The sequence below is a fragment of the Cibotium barometz genome, chromosome 49 (genome assembly GCF_041138505.1).
Source record: "Cibotium barometz isolate CiBa-2024 chromosome 49, ASM4113850v1, whole genome shotgun sequence".
NCBI classification, from domain to species: domain Eukaryota; kingdom Viridiplantae; phylum Streptophyta; class Polypodiopsida; order Cyatheales; family Cibotiaceae; genus Cibotium; species Cibotium barometz.
The window spans coordinates 28427344-28450302 of record NC_141094.1 but is presented as its reverse complement, the minus strand read 5'-3'; positions in this window follow the sequence as shown (position 1 = coordinate 28450302).

The following is a 22959-nucleotide window of genomic DNA, read 5'->3' as shown; positions in this document are numbered from 1 at the left end:
CAGGTGGAAGAGGCAAATTCAGAGACAAGGGGAGTCAAAGAGGCCGTGGAAATTGGCAAAGGCAATATAATGATGCACGTGAATGCTATTATTGTGGTAAGCCTGGACATGTGCAGGAGGCAGAATGTTATAAGAAGCAGACGGACATGCAAAATGGGAAAGTGCAGCAAAACAACTATGCATCCTCAAGCAGAAATAATGAGGATAATGAAAGGTTGTTTGTTATGCAGCATGTCGTGAATGCCATGTCTGAAAATGTTGATGCAGCACAAAAAGATGATGTATGGTATGTGGATTCAGGCACTTCGAACCACATGACGAGTCATGGGGAGTGGTTCAAGGAGATGAAAACCCCGGAAAGACCAGGTTTTGTGGAAACAGGGGATGACACTGCTCATCCAATTGCCCATGTTAGAGATGTGCCATTGTCTATGCAGGATGGCAAAGTGAAGTACCTTGCGGATGTACTTCACATTCCGAACATAACAAAGAATCTGGTTTCAGTTGGCCAGATGATTGAGCAGGGTTTGCAGGTTCGGTTTAACCCTGATGGATGTTATGTTAAAGATTTTAAAGACAAGTGCAGGTTGGTTGCAAAAGGCAACAGAGTGGGCAGAATGTTTACATTAAATGTAGACATGAATTGTTGCAGACACAAACATTTAGCATAAAAGGATTGGACATGTAAATGTGCAGACAAAAGGAATTGTGACAGGGCTGCCAAAATTTAAAGTGGAAGGTATGTAGAAAATATGTGAAGCATGCCAATTTGGGAAGCAAACAAAGCATGTGTTTCCACATAACAGATTTGTGAGCAAAAATGCACTAGATGTTGTGTATTCAGATGTATGGGATCCTACGAAGACCATATCTATGGGAGGCTGCAGGTATTATGTGACTTTCATTGATGACCACACAAGGAAAGTGTGGGTATATTTCATGAAGGAGAAGAGTGAAGTGTTCACTCACTTTCAGAATTTCAGAGTTTTGGTTGAAAAGCAAACAGGGAAATATGTCAAGTGCCTAAGGTCAGATGGAGGGGGAGAATACTTCTCCAATGAGTTCTCTGAATTTTTGAAGAAGAATGGTATTCGGAGACAGTTTACATGCAGATACACTCCGCAGCAAAATGGAGTTGCTGAGTGGAAAAACAGGCACATTGCTGAGATTACACGGGCATTGATGGAAGAGAAAAATATGCCGCATAGCTATTGGGCTGAGGCTGTTTCTACAGCAGCAGTATACATCATGAACAGGACTCCAACTGCAGCCATACATGATGTAACTCCAGAGGAGAGGTTTACTAGCAGAAAACCAGATTTGTCTCATCTGAAAGTCTTTGGATGCATTGCATATGTGCATGTGCCAGATGAGCTGAGAACTAAGCTGGATCCAAAAGCTGAAAAATGTGTGTTTATTGGGTACTCCCTTGAGCAAAAGGGATACATGTGTTATAACCCTACTACACGTGAGTTGAGGGTAAGCAGGGATGTTGTCTTTAATGAGATGAGCAGCTGGTATGCTACTGAAATAGAAGCTGTTGGGGCTGATGTGAGTAGAAGTGTGGTTGCACAGAATGCAGGTCAGCAATCACAGTCTTTGAGTGGACCAGGAGAGTCCTCATCTAGTGGGTCTATTGATAGACCATAAAGTGGCAGGCTGCGTCATAATACCAGTCCTGCAAATGTGATTAGTACATCACGTAAAGGAAAAGAGAAAGTGGTTGAGCCCCTTGGTATGCCTGACATTTCTGCAGGGCATTCTCATGTTGATGGAGAGTCTAGTGGCTCAGATATGAGCCTTGATGATGAGGAGCTTGAGATCCCAGCTATGAGAACACCTGGTGTAAAAAAGGCTATGGAAGCCATGAATGAAAAGCTGCGAAGATCAGGGAGAGTGAAGAACCCTATGCAGAGATTTACATATGATGGTTATGTGGCACATCACTATGCATATATGGCAAAGGTTGTGCAAGTTGTAGAGCCCACATGCATTGATGAGGCTGTTGGAAATGCATGTTGGGAGAAAGCTATGGATGAGGAGATGGATGCACTATATGGAAATGGAACTTGGGATTTAGTGCAATTGCCTGAAGGCAAGTGGATGCAAGTGGGTGTACAAAGTTAAACATAACAGTGATGGAAGCATAAATAGGTACAAGGCTAGATTTGGTAGCCAAAGGATATGCGCAGACATATGGGATTGATTATGAGGAAACTTTCAGCCCAGTTGCCAAGATGGCAACGGTGAGAGTTGTGATAGCAGTGGCTGCATCAAAGCAATGGTCTTTACATCAGATGGATGTAAAGAATGCATTCTTGCATGGGGATTTGTAAGAAGAGGTGTATATGTTGCAGCCACCTGGTTATGAGGATGTGGGTCACGCCGAGCATGTTTGCAGGTTGAAGAAAGCCTTGTATGGCTTAAAGAAAGCACCAAGAGCATGGTCTGACAAGATTTCTGAATATCTTGTCACTATTGGCTTTCATGTAGCCAATGCAGATTTCTCGCTGTATGTGAGACATGGTGATAGAGAAGTTGTGCTTGTCATCTATGTAGATGACTCGATCATTACGGGGGACCATGATGCAGAGATCCTTGATGTAAAGATCTTGCTTACAGAAGTTTGAGATGAAGGATCTGGGGGAGCTCAGATATTTCTTGGGCATTGAGGTGATTAGGTCACCACATGGTATTGGATTACTGCAGAGACAGTATGGCTTGGACATGTTGTCCAAGTATGGTATGACAGGCTGTAAGCCTATTTCCGTGCCATTGGATCAGAATGGCAAGTTGAGTGCAGATTCAGGAGAGATCTTGGAGGATCCTACTATGTATAGGCGCATAGTAGGAAGCTTGATATACATGACGATCACCAGGCCAGATTTGAGCTATGCTGTTGGGTTGGTGAGTCAGTTTATGCAGATTTGAGCTATGCTGTTGGGTTGGTGAGTCAATTTATGCAGGTTCCACAGAAACCACATTTGGATGCAGTGAGAGGCATACTGAGGTATATGAGGTCTACTTTGCATTGTGGACTATTCTATGAGACTGGGAAAGAGATATGTGTACATAGGTACACAGATGCTGATTGGGCTGGTAGTATCTCAGATAGAAGATCTACCAGTGGATTCATGTTTTCTTTGGGGAGTGCTGCTGTGACTTGGAGCTGCAAGAAGCAGCCTACGGTTGCTCTATCCAGTACTACAGAGGTTGAGTACAGAGGAGCTGCTATGGCAGCATGTGAGGTAGCTTGGTTGAGAAAGCTACTTGTTGCAGATTTGGGTCTATCAGTGGATAGACAAGTTGTCATTTTCTGTGACAACATTAGCAGTATACAGTCCAGGAACCCAGTCTTTCATGCTCGTACGAAGCATATATAGGTCCACTACCACTTCGTCAGAGAGAAGGTCTTGGCAGGAGACCTTGACCTTGTCAGCACAGAGGATCAGGTAGCTGACATCTTCACCAAAGCATTGGGTACAGAGAAGCTCCGCAAATTCAGGGCTTCGCTTTTGGTGTACATGAGATGGAGTTGAGCTCGAGGGGGAGTGTTGAGATATCGAGCTCGTCTAGTGAGGCGGTGGACACTGAGAGGGATAGGCCCTTACACCACTGGCATGGTTGGTGAGATCATGGGAGATATGCGGCCAGTGGGATGACAGGCTGTGTGACAGCCATTCTAAAGACTGGCATAGTTATAGCGCCAGCTCATTTAGTCGGGTTCACACTATAGAGAACCCGTGTATGTATTGGTTGAGTACCTTTCATATTATGTGTACTCTTATTCTTGTATATGGTGTGTTGAGTGTTGAGTAGAGAAGAAGAAGATTTTTAGCCTCTCACCTTGTGTGTTCTCTATTAGGGTTTTGTGAGTGTGTTCAAGTGTGCTTGCAAGAGCTCAAGCTCTCTTCCCCCCTGCATCTTTTCAATCTTGTCACTATTGGGCTTTCATGTAGCCAATACAGATTTCTCGCTGTATGTGAGACACAGTGATAGAAGGGTTGTGCTTGTTGTCATCTATGTAGATGACCTGATCATTACGGGGGACCATGATGCAGAGATCTTTGATGTAAAGATCTTGCTTAGACAGAAATTTGAGATGAAGGATCTGGGGGAGCTCAAATATTTCTTGGGCATTGAGGTGATTAGGTCACCACATGGTATTGGATTACTGTGTAGAGAGAGTATGGCTTGGACATGTTGTCCAAGTATGGTATGATAGGCTCTAAGCCTATCTCAGTGCCATTGGATCAGAATGGCAAGTTGAGTGCAGATTTAGGAGAGATTTTGGAGGATCCTACTATGTATAGGCACATAGTAGGAAGCTTGATCTACATGGCGATCACTAGGCCAGATTTGAGCTATGCTGCTATTGGGTTGGTGAGTCAGTTTATGTAGGTTCCACGGAAGCCGCATTTGGATGCATTGAGATGCATACTGAGGTATGTGAGGTCTACTTGGCATTGTGGACTATTTTATGAAACTGGACCAGAGATATGTGTACATGGGTACACAGATGCTGATTGGGCTAGTAGTATCTCAGATAGAAGATCTACTAGTGGCTTCATGTTTTCTTTGGGGAGTGCTGCTGTGACTTGGAGCAACAAGAAGCAGCCTACAGTTGCTCTATCCAGTACAGAGGCCGAGTACAGAGGTGCTGCTATGGTAGCATTTGAGGCAGCTTATGAGGTAGCTTGGTTGAGAAAGCTACTTGCAGATTTGGGTCTATCAGTGGGGATAGATAGGTTGTCATTTTTTGTGACAACATAAGCAGTACACAACTGGCTAGGAACCCAGTTTTTCATGCTCGCACGAAGCATATAGAGGTTCACTACCATTTTGTCAGAGAGAAGGTTTTGGCAGGAGACGTTGACCTTGTTTATGTCAGCACACACAGGATCACGTCGCTAACATATTCACCAAAGCATTGGGTACAGAGAAGCTCCGCAGATTCAGGGCTTTGCTTGGTGTACATGAGATGGAGTTGAGCTCGAGGGGGAGTTTTGAGATATCGAGCTCATCTCTAGTGAGGCGGTGGACACTGATGACCCGCCTGGGGGATAGGCCCCACACTTACACCACTGGCATGGTTGGTGAGATCATGGGTGATATGCGGCCAATGGGATGACAGGCTGTGTGTGACAGCCATTCTAGAGACTGGCATAGTTATAGCGCCAGCTCATTTAAGTGGTTCATACTATAGAGAACCCTAGTATGTATTTGGTTGAGTAACTTTTCATATTGTGTGTACTCTTATCTTTGTATATGGTGTGTTGAGTGTTGTGTAAAGAAGGAGAAGATTTTCAGCCTCTCACCTTGTGTGTTATCTTTTAGGGTTTTGTGAGTGTGTGTGTACTTGCAAGAGCTCAAGCTCTCTTCTCCCCTCCATCTTTTCGGGGGGGGGGGGGGGCTATCAACCCCAAAAACTTTTCCCTCTCCCTGCTTTCCAAGTGTAAGGACGATTTCTACCCCCCTTCTCCAAACCTTCTTCCCACTCAATTTTTCCCTTCTAAACTCCCCTTCTTCCTTATACTGGTATTTCTATGTAGATGTAATGATTCATGTTTTCATAAAGAAATACAACCAAGCATCTACGAACTTTGGTGGCTTTGGAGGTTGGAACCATGGAAAATTAAATTAATTATTTGGGTTCATCTACAACTCCTCAAAATATTCCATTTCAACCCATCAGTAGAGTGGCTACCCAGAGCTTGGGCTCACAATTCATATAATGGCCCACCATATCCTACATGAGTGCAAGACCTTGCGGGGGTTCACCTAAAAATATGTAAGTATACCACGTGAGTTTAAATGAAGGGGTTTTTAATTCAAAAATGTAAGGTAAATTTATAGAGATACATTTACAGAAGGGTTTTTTAATTGATTTTTTAAAAAACGCATAAGTCCATAAAGAAAAAGGGGTCATTTTATTCGTGAAAAATTCACAGGTAAGGGGTTTTTTTTAATACCCCTTAAACGCACATGATACATAGGGTTTCTTAGTAGTGCACCCCCTAAGTGTAGGATATGCATGCCACCATATCCTACATGAGTGAAATAAATGCTACCAAGAATAAAGGATTGGTCCCTACCAAGATCTCTAGGGTAACTCTAACCATTCTTAGGAGAAAAAATGCATGCCTTGGTGAAACGACTAGTGGGCGGTGGTGGTAGAGTGTTAAGTCAGAGTTGTGGTGTCAGAGAGGGTTTCTTACATGGCTTGATAAAGGTTTTTTCTACTTGGTGGTTGACTAAAGTAGGAGTAGAAGAAGGGGTGATATCCACAAATAAATCTCTAAGGTTTGTGGAAGGCTCTTCATAGCGATCCGTGTGAGGCATCTTAGAGAGTTCTCCAAGCATAAAACTCTTGATGGAGGTTTATGTGAGGCTTCTTAGATGGTGGGGTTATAGGGTCCTCCACCTATTGTGACCCAACGGGTAGGAGTTCTTTGTTGATGGTGGGGATACATCTCTGTGCTATGACCTAGAGGGTGCAAGTTCTCTATTGATGGGGATGGTACCCTAATATTGCAAAGGGGGCAACTAGTCCCACCTAGTAGCAAAGTAGAAAAATTTGGTGAGGACAATGGTGGCACCAGATTTACCAATAAGGTTAGTGTAAATGCTCTCTATGTAGTGCATAATGGAAATGATCTTCCCCATTCACAAGATGTCCTCACTTGACTTAAGTAAGGAGCGCTAGATTACACTTACTATACTTGTCTACCTAGTGAAGGTGGGTGAGCAATGTGAGGGCTCTAGTGACCCACTTCGAGTTTTGTGGTGTTCTCCCACTCATAATGGAAATGATCTTCCCCATTCACGAGATGTCCTCGGTTGACTTAAGTAAGGAGCACTAGATTACACTTACTATAGTGACCAGCATGATTCACAAGATGTCCTCGCTTGACTTAAGTAAGGAGCGCTAGATTACACTTACTATACTTGTCTGCCTAGTGAAGGTGGGTGAGCAATGTGAGGACTCTAGTGACCATCATGATCACTTCGAGTTTTGTGGTGTTCTCCCACTCAAAGGTGAGTGAGTAATGTGAGGTCTCTTTACATGTCTTTCTAGTGAAGTTGGGTGACTAATGTAAGGGATCTAGTAGTAGGCACAATTCTTGACTAGTGATGTTCTCCCACTCGACCCCATCCTTCCTAGTGCAGATGGTGATGTCATTATGATGCCTTAGATTGTTGAGATATTTTAATAAGGTTTGATGGCCTATGTCAAGTGATTGGAATCTCTGACAGCATCTCGAGAGGCAAGGGGGCCAAGTCAAGGGGGATGGTGCATATACGATGCTAGAGGAATCTTTGATGTTGTATGTGCTATAATTTTGACATCATAGGTGGAGATAAATCATATGTAAGTTATGCCTTCTACGCCCAAGATACCTAGAAGATTTATCACCTTTGGGTGGCCAAGAAATTTCATAGCATGGCACAATGTGATAGCTTGTGCTCCACCTTGTCGAGGGACATGATCTTACTCTGGGTCACGTGGACACCTACCTCTCCTGAAGTCATGGCCATGCCAATGGGGAGATATCTTGGCTAAGATGTTGTAATCGATGAGGTCGTGCACCTTGAGAACCTTCCTCTTCTTTGAGAGAGTTGTATGATGGGATTAAAGGAGGTGTCTAAAGCCTATTACTGAGACATGATGCTTGGATGTCTACAAAATCCTCAAAAAATGGAGTGAGAAATTTTGTGGATGAAAATTGGCAAGAGTTTGGCTAGGAAATAGAGGGAGAATAGTGAGAAATGAGTAGGGCCCTCCTTTATATAGGTCTAGTAAGGGAACATGCATTTGCAAGTGGTGAATGTACATTTAGAAGGAAAAATTGAAGGAATAATTTTCCTTCCTTTATATAGGCAAGCTCCTCGAGCTTGGTATCAGAAGATTGACAGTTTTCTCCTTTCTCTACATTTTGAGAGGACTCATGCAGATCCTAATCTTTATGTGCTTATTGTGGATGGTGATATATGCATTCTTGTGCTTTATGTGGATGATTTGACATCTACTCAAATGGGTTCAAACTCAACTCACAACATCATTTGCCATGACTGATCTTGGACTACTCCACTATTTTCTTGGTTTAGAAGTGTGGCAATTTGCTTCTGGCATCTTTCTTTGTCAAAAGAAGTATACTTTAAGGTTGCTTGAGAAATATGGCATGCGTGATTGTGCATCACTAACTTGTCCCATGGATCCTAATTCAAAATTATCCAAAGATGATGATTCTCTTGAGGTTGATTCTACATAGTATCGCCAACTTATTGGTTCTCTACTTTATTTGGTTAACACTCGGCCAGATCTCTCCTGTGCTATGAGTATTCTGAGCCAATTCTCTTCACAGCCTCGTCGATCTCATTGGCAGGCAGCTTTGAGGGTTCTTCGATGTCTTCATGGAACTCTTGAGTATGGCATTTCTTATGCAGGTGGAGATACACTTATTGGTTACTCAGATTCTGATTGGGCTAGGTGTATTGATACTAGGCGTTCCATGTCAGGCTATTTTTTTATGCTTGGTAAAGGACTTATTTCTTGGAAATGTCAAAAGCAGCGAATTACTTCTTCTTCATTGACCGAAGCAGAGTACAAGTCATATCTTGATGCCACTTCTGAAGCACTTTGGCTTCAGCACGTTCTGAATCACCTTGGATGTTCATCTACTCCGACACTCATCTACTCAGATTCACAGAGTGCTATTGCTTTAGCCAAAAATCCAGTTATTCGAGGACGATCCAAACACATTGATGTTCATTTTCATTTTGTTCGTAATTGGATTTTTGAAGGTCGCATTCAGCTTGAGTATTGTCCTACCAAAGATAATGTTGCTGATTTGTTTACTAAGCCTCTTTCTCGACCTACCTTGGATTACCTTCTTCAGCGCGTTGGCGTTGGTCCTCCCATCTGGACCTGAAGAGGAGGTGTTGGATAGGTGTCATCTTCAGATGGTGTCACACTAGTGGCACACTCTTTAGCCTCTAGGCATTTTTGGGATTTATAGCATTCATTTCCATTTTTTCCTATTTACACACATTTTTGGGTGGAGGAAAGGGTGGAGGAACTTTCCTATATATATGAGGCATTGTAGTTCATTTCTAATCAAGTTGGCTAGTGGTTCATTGATGAGTTCTTGAGTACATTGTCTCTTCTCTCATCTCTTCTTTCTCACAGGCCTCTTTGACTCCCCCCGCCTTTGAATTTGCCTCTTCCACCTGCATGTTGTTGTTGTTGTTGTGAATTCTGGGACTGTTGTTGTTGCTGCTGCTGGCCATAATTCTGATTACCTGTTCGGCCACCTCCTTGACCACGTCCACGGCCTCCTCTACCTCGTCCTCTTCTTGAACTTGTGTAGAAGGCCTATTGCTCTGAACTGTTTTTGTTTTGTGAGGACTGTTGGTCTTCACCCAAGCTCTTCTCTTATATAATCAGCATAGACACCAAATCTGTAAAGTTGGGAATGTTTTCCCGAGTCTGAATAGACGTCTTGAACGCCTTGTATTGTGGCTCGAGACGTCTTGAACGCCTTGTATTGTGGCTCGAGACCATGTAGACAGACCTCCACCTTATCATCATCATCTACTGACACACCAATAGATGCAAGGGACAATACCCTTTATCTTCAACGCATAGTCATTCACAGACATGCTCTTTTTCTCCACAGTATGAAGTTCATTCTTCAACTGTATCTTACGTGCCTTGGTATTTGTTTCATAGAGCTTTACCAAGGTGTCCCATGCCTCCTTGGGGGACTTGGCATCGTGAATGTGCCCAATCATGGTGTCCTGTATACTAATGGAGAGCCAATACATAACTTTCCTGGCTCCTTGGTTCCAGTGTTTAAACTCTTTCACATGTGCAGCAGTCGGATTTATGTCCGGTATCTCCGGTGCCTCTTCATGCTCACCTTCTATGTAGTCCCAATAGCCCTTTCCCATCAAGAAATTCGTCAACCTGAACCTCCAAGCATGGAAGTTGTTCTTATCAAGTTTCTCTGCCACAATCTGGGTTATGCCATCATTTGACATCTTGCCAGACACACAAATTTACCAGAAACTGCACTCTAGTTTGTCTTGCACAAACTGCTATATTTCTACAGCGGTACTATAGTACTCTCAAATGTCACAACCAGTGACCTCAATGTGCATACATACACCCAATGGCAACTATTGACCTCTTTGTAGCACCCACAGTGTCTGCACAGTCAATCTGTCTTCCTGCAGTTCTTAAAACAGAGTTCTGCAGAGAATCAATGACTTACCCGCTCCCGCAGTGCTCGAAATTGCGTGCTTTCTGAAAAACGGAGGTCCAGACGCGGCCAAAACGCATTTTCGGCCCAGAAAATTCTGTCTGATAAGTAGTTGCCCTATAGCTTTACTCGCAAGAAGAAAGCTCCTCAATCAGAGATCGTTTGCCGGTGCCTCCCGTAAAGCTCCCGACAAGGGTGTAGTCATCAACACAAATAGGGAAGAGTAGTTGAAGCTCTTACCCTCGTACCACTTCCTGTGGTTCTCTTGCTTGCAGCTCAGCCCTTAGCACGAACTTGGCTCTGATACCATGAAAAGATGTAGGGGAGAAGAGAGCTTGAGCTCTTGCAAGCACACACACACACTCACAAAACCCTAATAGAGAACACACAAGGTGAGAGGCTGGAAATCTTCTTCCATTTCACTCAACACTCAACACACCATATACAAGATAAGAGTACACATAATATGAAAGGTACTCAACTAATACATACACGGGTTCTCTATAGTGTGAACCCAACTAAATGAGCTGGCACTATAACTATGCCAGTCTCTAGAATATCACACATGATCTCACCAACCATGCTAGTGGTGTAAGTGTGGGGCCTATCCTCCCCAGGCGGGTCATCACAGTGTCCACCGCCTCACTAGATGAGCTCGATATCTCAACACAAAAGACCTATGGATGCCCAATGGTTGAGATACCTTGAGGCTACAAAGGTACATGATGAATTCTCAAAGGATTGGGGGAGGAGTTGAGCACAATATCATTCAAAGGGAGGCACCAAGAGAAAATCACACTTCAAGAAACTGATACACCCAAGCTTACAAAAGCGGGATGCCGAAAATGCAACAAAGCCTTAGTTGAGGCAGAGCATGAGGCCAAGAAGATCATGGCAAAATACAAAAAGGACAATGAGGACAAAACATATGTGCTTTCAATACCCAACCATTTCAAGAACTATACAGTAGATGATCGGAGAGTGGTCCAGCTAACAATTACTAGGGTAAAAGAGGAAGGGTTGTTGGCATCATTGTTAACCCATGACGGACATTGAGACGTACTATGTTTTACGTCATTTATTTAAATATTCTGAGTCATGGGCCGGGCTTGTCGGCACCATATGTTAAGGATGAAGGGATTGGGTGATCGCCGATGAGAGGCGCACCTTGAATATTAGTAGGATAAGAGTTAGGATCGGCCGACCATGTATGGGCGCCCAAGTGTGAACGGCCAAGTCACCTATAAGAGTCAAATGTAACCCTAAAATCCTCATTCTCATGTGTTGTGAATACAAGAGTGCTCTTGCCTTATCTCTTTGGTTTCCTTCTCCTGCGTGTGTGTGAGAGAGAGAGAGAGAGAGTGTGTGTGAGAGAGCGATCGAGCGCACTGTGTAGCGGCACGGCGGCGGCGGTGAGGCGGTAGAGCGGCGACGGCGGCTCCTCCTTCACGGCTGCGACGCGGGAATCCTTCAAGGCGGCGGTTGAGCGGTGAGTGACACACCCTTTGGCATTCTGTTTGAGCTTCCTTCCCTGGTTGTATGCTTGTAGCCATTCGTGGCTTGCATACGGTGTCTGGCAAGTCCCCAGAGAGCTACGACCTGTGCGGCAAAAGCGCACATTTTTGGCGCCGCTGCCGGGAGTTGCCCTGCACCAAGCTCCAATTTGCAGCTCGGCTACTGCGTGAAGTTTAATCTACACTGTAGGAAAGCGACTGTGTGTTTGTTGTTAAGGTGTTTCTGTGTTGCATTTCTGTTTCTTTTGTTATATTTTCGCTCCGCGTGTGGGCGTGCGTTCTGTTATCTCGTTTCTGCGTGCGAGAGGGATTTCTAAATCCCCAGATCTGTGCTGTGTGTGCGAACTGCGCCGCGGCCAAGGCTGAACCCTAAGGAAACCCTAGAAAACTTATCTCACAAAAAAAAAACAGAAAAAAAAATATAAAAAATATAAAAGATAAAAAAGAAAAAATTAAATTTTATTTTCAAAGAAAGAACCAAACGTGTGGAGAGGAAAGATTTTCTAATTGGAGAAAAAATTTTTGAAAAGAAAGAACCCCAATTGACCCACGCGGCCTCTCGGCCTCGGCCTCGGTCTTTTGATATATATATATAGGAGAGTGAGCCTCCATAGCTTTCTTTCAAGTGAGAGCTTATGGGAAGTTGTGCCCTATATGTAGCCCACTCCCCAAGGAGTAAAGTGAGTATGTGGGATAAAGCCCTCACCCTTTCCTCCACAAGCAAATAGGCTTTTGCCCCTTCCCCCCAAGGGAAACGGACTGTTTTGAGGACTACAGGAGCTCTAGATAGGCGAACACGGTGCTGTAAAGCACACTAGGACCCTTTGAACGATACGCTCGTTTCGAGCTATCATACACCCTAGTCCAAGTTCGACCGTAAGTAAGGGGGTCAAAAACGGGTTAAAAACAACACAAAAACAAGTAAAAACGGGGTGCGAAATGCCTAAGAAACCACTTGTGTGAGTTTCAAGGGTAGTTACCAACACACGTAGGGTGCTGGAGTCTGAGCCACTAGAAAGCGTTTTAGTCTACGCAGGCTCACACCATCCCTCCACGTTAGCATCTTGGCCTTCGGCTGGAACCCAAGGGAGTGCGACCCAAGATCCACGAATAGTGGATAGTGACTCATCTTCTGACTCAGAAGCCATGGAAGAACACCCTACCAAGAACCCTGAGGAGACAAGCCAAAACATGCCAGTGTGGGCCCCACAACCTGGATCTAGCATGTTTAGTCGTCTAATAAAGACTTTTAGTAGAGCTACACGCTGTGAACATGCGACAAGCGAAGTAAATGAAGAAGGAGGGGTAGTGGATTCGCCATTCACATCTTATGTAGACCCTACCCTCCCAAAGAGTGTCCATGTGGATATTCTACCCACTTCGTTTAATGAGGGCCCTTCTGAGCTACCACCTTCCGATACTCTTCCTAAAGTAGAGGTCCCTAGAAGCCAATCTATAAGAAGTGACATTGCGTCCACTTCAAGAGAACCGTTTGGCACACCAAGTCTAGATGGGATATTTCTCAATGAAAATTGGGAATATGATCTACACACAGAGACTCTAACGGACCTATACACGGGTTACACATACCATGTAGGTTGGTTAGAAGTCCTACGATCTACATCTAGCGCCACTAATCTAGAGGAGCAACAACACATGATATGTGATGTTATTCATAGAATTATCCAAATTGAGAGGCAAAATAGGGGAGTGGACCTAGTTTCCACTGGCCCTATGAGGTTTTTGGATACGGGCAAGGCCAAACAACCAACCCTATCACAATTGGAGACTCCCTCGGTGAGTCCCATAGACCCTTCATATGTTGTTTCACCTGGAGTCTCAATGCAAGTTGAGCCCACGAGCAGTAACTTTAGTTTTCCAACCTTGGCTCAACTTTCCATTAAGGAATCCACAATGCCTACCCCAATGATGAGCATGATAGAAAGCGCACCTGTTACCACTGTAGTTAGTACAACACCACTACCTAGTGGAACAGTACCTACAACAGTGCGTGCCCGCGCCTATCGACCCTATGTACCTATCTCAACTCATGCTCATGTAGCTCCTACGCCTCTTAGTATGCCATGGCGTATGCTCCACGACTGCCTTATCACCACCCTTATCCAAGAGGAGCTAGGCCTAGCCACATATCATATCCTACGTCATTTGCCAACCTACTCAGACCAACGCTAACTCCTATCAGCCAGGCTATCCCGGAAGTGCCTCCACCAGCTATGCCTGCTCACCTAGGTGATCTCGCAGCGTTTGCTCAGACGATTAGACGATCTATTGCGGAAAACATGCGGGGTATGCCTGAGAGAGAACCTAGAAGCAAGGCAGTACAAGTGGCTAAGCTCACTCAAAACTTCAGTGGTGGTAACGAGGATGTTAGGAAGCACATTGAAGTCTTTGAACACGTGTGTGATTCCTTGGAAGAGCACAATGAGCTGCATAAGTGTAAAGCCTTAGGCTTAACCTTGAGTGGGAAGGCTGGAGATTGGTATTGAACCTTAAGGGTTGAAGAGCGCACTCACTACCCCACTCTCAAGAGATTGTTCTTGAAAGAATACATACGTGAGGGTGTGCGTTGGGGAGTAGCATCTCAACTCCAAAAAGCTGAACGCGAGGAAGGGGAGTCAGTGAGAGACTTTATAAGTCGATTGAAGCATCTAAATTCTCGCTGCACTCCCAATGAACGCTTCAATAACAACCAACTCCTCGATAGATTCATCCGAGGATTGCGCCACGAGGACATTTACAATGGCCTAGTCATTAGAGGTCTTACAACGTGGGAAGCAGTCACTGCCAATGCAATCCAGTTAGAAGACAACTTGATGATTGCAGGTAAAAAGGTGTCTTCAGAAACAAAATCCGCTGTTAGTTCGCAAGTATTTGGGCACGAGCCAATGACGGTAAAACCTATTGCCAAGGAGCCCAAGATATCTGAAATGTCTGTGACCGACCTTACTAAGGCTCTCCAAGAATACTTTAGGGGTAATTGAGCTCCTCAGAATAGCCATATGTACCCAAGGAGAGAGCAACAATGGTGTTCGGTGTGCTTAGGACCACATAGCACAAGTGAATGTCCCACATTCAGAGTCAAATTCAATGGGAATTGCAATGCATGTGGTAAGTATGGCCATCAATCTAAAGATTGCCTAGTACTTAAGCGAATGTTGGCAAATCAGGCACCACTAGCCTGGTCAAACACACCTCAAGTACCCACGCTAATGCCTGCACAACCTGTCGAGCAACCATCACAGCACATAGTTCCAAGGAATCCGAATGTCATCCAGTCTGTGCCGTTACCACCGCCAGTGCTAGGACCACAACCTCCACATCCAAGGATAATCCCAATAAACCAGATGGGTTGTGAGTCACATAGTGCATGTGGGGATTATGAAGAGGAGATAGACCCTACTGCTCCATACGGGATTGATACGTTTGAAATGATTCCCCAGTACTACATGGAGGATCATTTCAGGCAAGTCAAGCCTGTATATCAAGCGGCTGCTCTTGCCACAAGAGGGCAAAACCTTAATACCATGGCGAGGAGACCACCTCTTCAATGTTACGAGTGTGGTGGACCGCATCGTGTAGCGGAGTGCCCTAATAGGCTACAGAAGATCGCTACTCATATGCAACCAAATCAAGGGAGCACATCGGGAATGCCGATACTTACATGTAATCGTTGTGGCATAGATCATTTGATTGCTCAATGTCCACATAATCCTAATGCACCCAAGATTACGCCATTGAATTTGGTTGAGGTCACCAACCAAGCACGAGGAACCACACCTGTTGTACCCGCGAATGTAGTTACACGGTCAATGCTTCAAAATCAAAACTACATTCTTGAAGAGAGGGATACTGCATCAATCGCTCAGGCAAAGAAAAAGAAAACACGACGAAAGAGATCGCTTAATGCCACGAGCTCCAAGCCCAGTTCAAAGACTAACATAGGGACAGGAGATGACCCCGTGTATATGAATGATCCTGAAGATGATTCTGATTCAATAGAAACCATGGGGACCAAAGCCACTACCTTAAAGGAGGAACCCACTCGGGAGCTCAATGAAGGAGAATCAAGCGAGTACATAAATAAGGGAAAACAGAAGGAAACTTCCTCGGTCCCACAACCAAGTCAGTTAATGCCCTCTCGACCACCCAAACTGACTGAGACTCCCCAAGACAAGCCACGTGGGCCAAAAACCCTCAAGAAAAAGATTGGAACTTACCCAAACCCAGTTGAGGAGATTGAACAAGTGCAACACTTAAGGGGTTTGGTGGAAGAAACACAAAGAGAACTGGAGCCAAACCCGAGAAAAATCAAAATTCCAGACACAGTGTTTCCTACGCAAGTTCAGCCTCACCGGAACCATAAACCGTTAGCTATACCTAGTATCATTCGGGAAGAAAGTGAGGATAGAACATCAGGAAGTGGGCAAACACCCTTTTTGCTTGAAAGAATGTTTAGTGAGGGAATGCCTGACCCCATTGAAGAGGAAGTGATTCCATCTTCACCAATCCCTAGTCAAGGGGCGATGTCTCGAAAAGTACCGTTGAATGTGTCCAAGCTAATGGATTTCATGTCCTCCGAGATCAGAACCACGATCATATCCAAATTATACGGAGATCCTGAGTATTCTTAGCTCTTCGGGCATTTCTCAATGGAGAACTAAAGGTGGGGTTACCACAATTTGCAAATATGGATAGACCCGACACGCTTCAAGATGAAGGGGAGCATTGGGATCTACAACCCAACTTTGATGAAGATTCGGTCGTGGAAATACCTGTGAACAAGTTGGGACAGTACTTTGAAGGTGACGAATCTAATGCCACCCTCCCCATTACTACCAAGGGATTAACTTTAAACGGAATCCTTGATGGTGGTGCTGGAGTGAGCATTGTGACTAAAAACTATTGGGAATCTATGGGAAGGCCTCACCTCGAAGTCACAAACATAGTGGTTAAGATGGCAAATGGAACCATAGCTAAACCTATTGGAATGTTAAGGGACCTTAAGATCAAGGTCCTGGGATACAAGGTAAAACATACCTTCATTGTAATGGATTTCTCCAAGCATCCTATGTCATATCAAATGATCTTAGGACGTCCTTTCATGAGGGAAGCACAAATGATGCATGACTGGTCGAAAAACCATGTCTATCTACAATTCCAAGACTCTGTCATTCGAGTTGATCTTGAGAATGGTTGTGCACATCCTTTAGGAAGCAAGGTTATCATTGATAATCGATCGGATACCACTATTCACTCCGCCCCATTAAGGTATTGCTATACATGCAAAAAAGAGACTGATGATGGGAAGGATTCTCCTTACATGGATGTCCTACCGGGTATGACTGAGTCGGATAACGTGGATTGGGTACACCTAGCGGCAACCATAGACACATGGGGAAATAGAGGCACAAGTTGGGTAACACCTGCTGAGGGGCAAGATATGCCACCGTTAGTGCCAATAAACATGATAGGTGTTATGCACTTGACTCCTGATGGCGAGAACGTGGAAAACTCCACCGACACTGAAAGTAGCGAAGACTCTGACCAATGCAACTCTGAGTATGAATCTCAAGAAGAAACTGATGGGAAAAATGAATCAAATATTCACCCAAATGTGGAAGCAAGGTGCTCAAGGCCTAGGACAGTGACCTCCTGCAGTTCATCCGAAAGTGAAGATCGACCAAGTGAGTTCGAATCTGATAGAAACAAAAATCAAAAACTTGGTAAGAAGAAAACGAGACATAAGCGCCAACGCTATCGGGCTAATGTACGAACTGCAATAAACAAGAAGCGATCCACTGCAGAATGGCTTAGTTATGTAGGAGCCATTAGATGCTCATCAGAAGATAGCGGATAATTGGGGACAATGGACAATACCTCCAAAGTGTCATGTGGTGTATTCCGCAACCTCATGACGTCGCCCAATTAGAAATCGAAGAGAAGCCAAAACTAAGTCGTACTGCAAGAAGGCGGCAAAACCAAGAGTTGGCTCAACAACAAAAGGAGGTGGAATTAAAAGAAAAAAACCGGGCACAACAAGAACCAGTAGACTTACACCCCGCACCCGAGCATTTCAAATCATTCACCACAGGGGAACGTAAAGTAGTCTACACAAAAGCCCAACGAACGCCTACCAACAATGGGAGTAGCGGTGTCTACTACGATGGCCCTGCGGTAGTCAAGGAGATAGACTTAGCAGATCCCGGTGAGGAGTCTAAACCAGTTTTTATTGCTCAAGACCTCACCAAGGCGGAAGAAGCTGTACTTACGAAGCTTCTTAAAGAATTCAAGGACATATTTGCTTGGACATATCATGATATGAAGGGTGTTCCACCCTCGGTGGTGCAACACACGATTCCAATGATTAGCACTGCTAAACCAGTCCAGCAACATCCCTACCCAATGAATCCTAAGTACGCAAAGATTGTACAAGAGCAAATTGAAAAGCTGGTAAAATGTGGATTCATATATCCTATTGAGCACTCAGAATGGGTTTCTCCGATAGTCATCGTGCCAAAGAAGAATGGAAAACTCAGAGTGTGCGTTGATCTCAAAAAGGTTAATGCAGCCACCAGAAGGGATCATTACCCCTTGCCATATTCTGAACATGTGCTTGAAAGAGTGGCAGGCAAGGAGGCATATAGCTTTTTAGATGGGTACTCGGGTTACAATCAGATCACAATTGCAATCGAGGACCAAGCTAAAACAGCATTTATCACGGAGTTTGGAGTGTTTGCCTTTCGCGTCATGGCCTTTGGCTTGACCAATGCACCTGCAACATTCCAACGATTGATAAACACAGCCTTTAAGGAATATCTAAGGGACTTTTGTGAAGCTTTCTTAGATGATCTTTGTGTTCATTCCTCCTGGGACGAGCACTTGATGTGTTTATGAAAAATATTTGAAAGGTGTAGATTATATCGCATCTCCTTGAATCCTTTCAAATGCCAATTCTGGGTTAAACACGGAGTTATCTTAGGGCATATAGTGTCCAAAAATGGGATTTCCACTGACGAGAGTAAAATCAAGGTCATTTTGGAATTACCCCCACCCACCAACTACAAGGGAGTCCAACGCTTTATGGGCCACGTTGGTTATTATCGAAGGTTTATTCTCTTCTTCGCCAAGATAGCTCGACCATTGTATAAGCTTCTCGTCGAGTTTATTTGGACCGAAGAATGTGACCGTGCCTATGAGCTATTAAAGAAGCTATTAAAGAAGGCCTTGGCGAGTGCCCCAATCTTGAGAATGCCTAACTGGGATTTACTCTTCCATGTGCATATTGATGCATCAAACTTTGCTATTGGGTGTGTGTTGACTCAACCTGGAGAACACAAGCTAGACTACCCCATTAGCTTTGCCAGTCGCCAGTTGAACGATGCTGAGATGAACTACACCACTACGGAGCGAGAAGGGTTGGCAATGATATATGCAGTAAGGAAATTTTGTTATTACCTCCTTGCCACCAAGTTTGTTTTCTATGTGGATCATCAAGCATTGTTGTATCTGGTAAACAAACCATGCTCCACAGGAAGAATCACACGATGGCTATTGATTCTTCTTGAGTTTGATTTCACTGTTGTTGTGAGACCTGGCAAAAAACATGTCATGGCTGATCATTTGTCTCGCATACCTAATGGTGAAGCTCCTACGGGGGTTGATGATGACTTACCGGACACTTCCCTATTCATGGTGGAGACAATGCCTGAATGGAGTGAGAAGATTGTTAACTTTTTGGTTAATGGCTTTCCACCCAAGGAGCTTCGTAAAGATCTAGCTTGAAAGCTAATCAAAGAATGCGAACCCTATTGCCTGATAGCTGGGACTCTTTATAAAAGAGGAAAGGATGATGTTCTTAGGCGTTGTGCCCGAGAGGATGAGTATCTATACATTTTGCAAGAGGCACATATGGGCGTAGCCGGTGGTCACTTCTCAGGAGACTTAACTGCGCGAAAGATCTTACAATCAGGGTATTGGTGGCCCACTATGTTCCAAGATGCATCACTCTTTGTGAAGGGTTGCGATGAATGCCAACGATATAAGAAACCCCAGAGGAAAGATCAGATGCCCCTACATCCAATCAAAGTAAACCAACCATTTGAAAAGTGGGGTTTAGACTTTGTAGGTCCAATTAGCCCAGCGGCCCGAAACACACAATCTCGCTATATTATTATGGCCACCACTGACTATATGACCAAACGGGCTGAAGCGAAAGCGAGACGTAAGGCAGATGCGAGGACAACAGCCAAGTTCCTCTTTGAAAATATAATCACACGCTTCGGTTGTCCTTTTGAACTTATGAGCGACAATGGTACGCATTTTATAAATGAAGTGATTAAGGAGCTCACAACAAATTTCATGATATCCCATCATAAATCTACTCCTTATTATCCGCAAGCGAATGGCCAAGCCGAGAGTACAAACAAGACATTAATCTCTGTTTTGACAAAGACAGTTGAAGCTCATCGCACGGATTGGGATCTAAAGCTCACGACAGCTTTATGGGCCTATCGTACTGCGTACAAAGTGGCTATTAATTGCACACCATTCAAAATGGTATATGGCCAAGAAGCAGTCATGCCGTGGGAATTTGTCATTCCTAGTCTTCGTGTTGCTACTCAAGAGGGTTGGGATGGTAATCCCTTAGTAGAGCGTCTATATATCCTTGAGCGGCTAAACGAAGAAAGACAATTGGCTGTATACAATGCCCTTGTGGAGAAGGATAGAAGGAAAAAATGGTTTGATCGCCATCTAAAGGACAAGGACATCAAGGTTGGGGATAAAGTCCTGATGTATGGAGTGCGAAACGAAAAGAGGAAGCTCAAATATGCTGGTAAGGGACCGTATAGAGTATGTGAAATTACACCGCAAGGTACCATCAGAGTGGAGACTCTCGACGGAGTTGAAACCATTGGATTCCTTAATGGGAGTAAATTCAAAAGATACTATGACCCCTTGAGCCAGGAGGAGTTACACGCAATCCATCAAAACAAGGCAGCTAAAGAATAGGCTGAGCTTAAAAAGATACAAGCAAGAGTCGAAGCCAAAGAACGTCAACAGTGTGCTAGGAGACAACGAGAAGCCAACTTGGGAATTACACAAGTATTTTTCGAGGAAGCAGAGGAGGATGCACTGGAATCTGACCCACCTCTAAGATACCCAATTGAGTTACAGAGTCCTTACGGGGAGGTGCTGTATAATGCATTATTGGATACAGGAGCTCAACACAATTTGCTATCATATGGCGTGTGGTGTCAACTGGGAAAACCACCTTTATCCAAGAGCTCTATCCAAGTTCAAGGAATCAACAAGAAGAAAACCCCTGTCTCAGGAATTCTGCACACTCCGGTTGCTTATGACAAGGGAACCATAATTCAAAGCTTTTTGGTTATGCCTGCTGGTACCATGGAAGGGACTGTAAACTTAGGGTGCAAATGGATGATGGCCACCAAATGCAATATCGATTGGGCAACCAGACGAGTCACGACGCAAGAACCAACACTAGGTCTGACCGCTCAAAATCTCGCTCCTAAGCCATCGACTCTGGACAAAATGATGGATAACGAAAAATCACCAAGTCCCCCAGTGGCAAAACCATCTTTGATTGTTTGCCACCCCTCTAACGCTTCAACGCCAAGACTGGAAACAGGCAAGGTGGTCTCTAAAGCTTCGCTTACTATGCCAAAGAGTACATACAAATGGGTTCCCAAAGCTTCGTTAACGCCCCTACTCAATCTCGTTCAGCCACCAAGAAGCCTCGTAAAAGGAAAGCAGCTACCCACCCGAGAAAGGGCAATGTAACATCGTGATGGATCCCTAAAAAATTATTAGTAGCCCAAGGGTACTACGAGGGAAATGACCAGATTTGGGTCCCTAAACATAAGTTGAAACCCTCTACATCACCTGTAAAACCTTGCAAACCAATTGTTGCCACCCCAATGACAATTCACGTGGTAAGGGAAAGGTAATAGAGTGCTCTGCACCACTTCTTCCAGAGTTAGTTTGGATTCCCAAACGATATCGATCATTACCACCTAGCTCAGGAAGGGGGGAGCCACATGAAGCTTCTAGCTCCTCATGCCAGGCACACACTCATATAGAAGTTTCTACATGCTCTACACCTACTCTTGTCAACACCCAAAAACCGATGAGTCTACGTCTCCCCTTGTAATAGTATCGTCGGAAACCATTTCCTCCATTCGTCAATGGGAGCGTACACTACCATCTCTGCAATTGGTGGATGTGGCCACAAGGGTCATAAAAAGCTATTTGTCCACATCACAACCTATGACCCGCTGGACAAATTGGTTCCAAGAGGCTGCAACATCATTGCAAATAATATGATCTACCCAAGGAAAGGGGGAGCATGTACTCACGCTCGAAATTCTATTGCTTCCTCCTTAACCTTCTCCCCTGACCATGTAATTGCCAAATTCAAGGGGATGTATATATATAGCTTCATACATAGAAAAGAAAAGAGAAAAACAAAAATAGTAAAAAGAGCAAGAGCACAAAAACAAAGAAATATCCGTATACAATCAAGAACTAGATTGTCCTGTCATAAACCTACTGATGCTATATCTGTGTTTGCAGATATGGCTCATCATACACTTCATCCACTCCTACCTTTGGTGAGAGGTATCATCTGTACCTTTCTCAGATATTCCACATGTGCTATCCTGTAATTGAAACTGAATGGGATCATATAGATGTACTAGCCAGAGAGGAAAATATTGAGGAATTAGAATGGCTAATTCGCCTATTGACCATGACTGACCCCTACTCCGTAGAGGACATATCCCCGATAGCCCAATGCTTTCCTTTTCTACAAGATGACTATCCTCGCATGGTTACATTTTTGATGAGTTTATGTGGATGGGAAAATGAAAAGGAAATATCTGACAATGATGAATGGACGGATGAAACTCATGGCACTACTGAGGTTGACTTTATTTGTTTGGATGATGCGGATAGAGGCTTAGCCTTAGAGCTAGAGCCAGGACTCTACAACATCCTCTTACCGTATCCTCAGTATTAGTGTGGTGACTGGTAGGTAGGTTAGTGTTTTTAAGTTTTTTCTAGTTTAGATTCCTTAAACAAGTCTTGAAATTTTCACACTGATGTGCCTCTCGAGGTATAGTGCTTGTTAGTTGATTGTA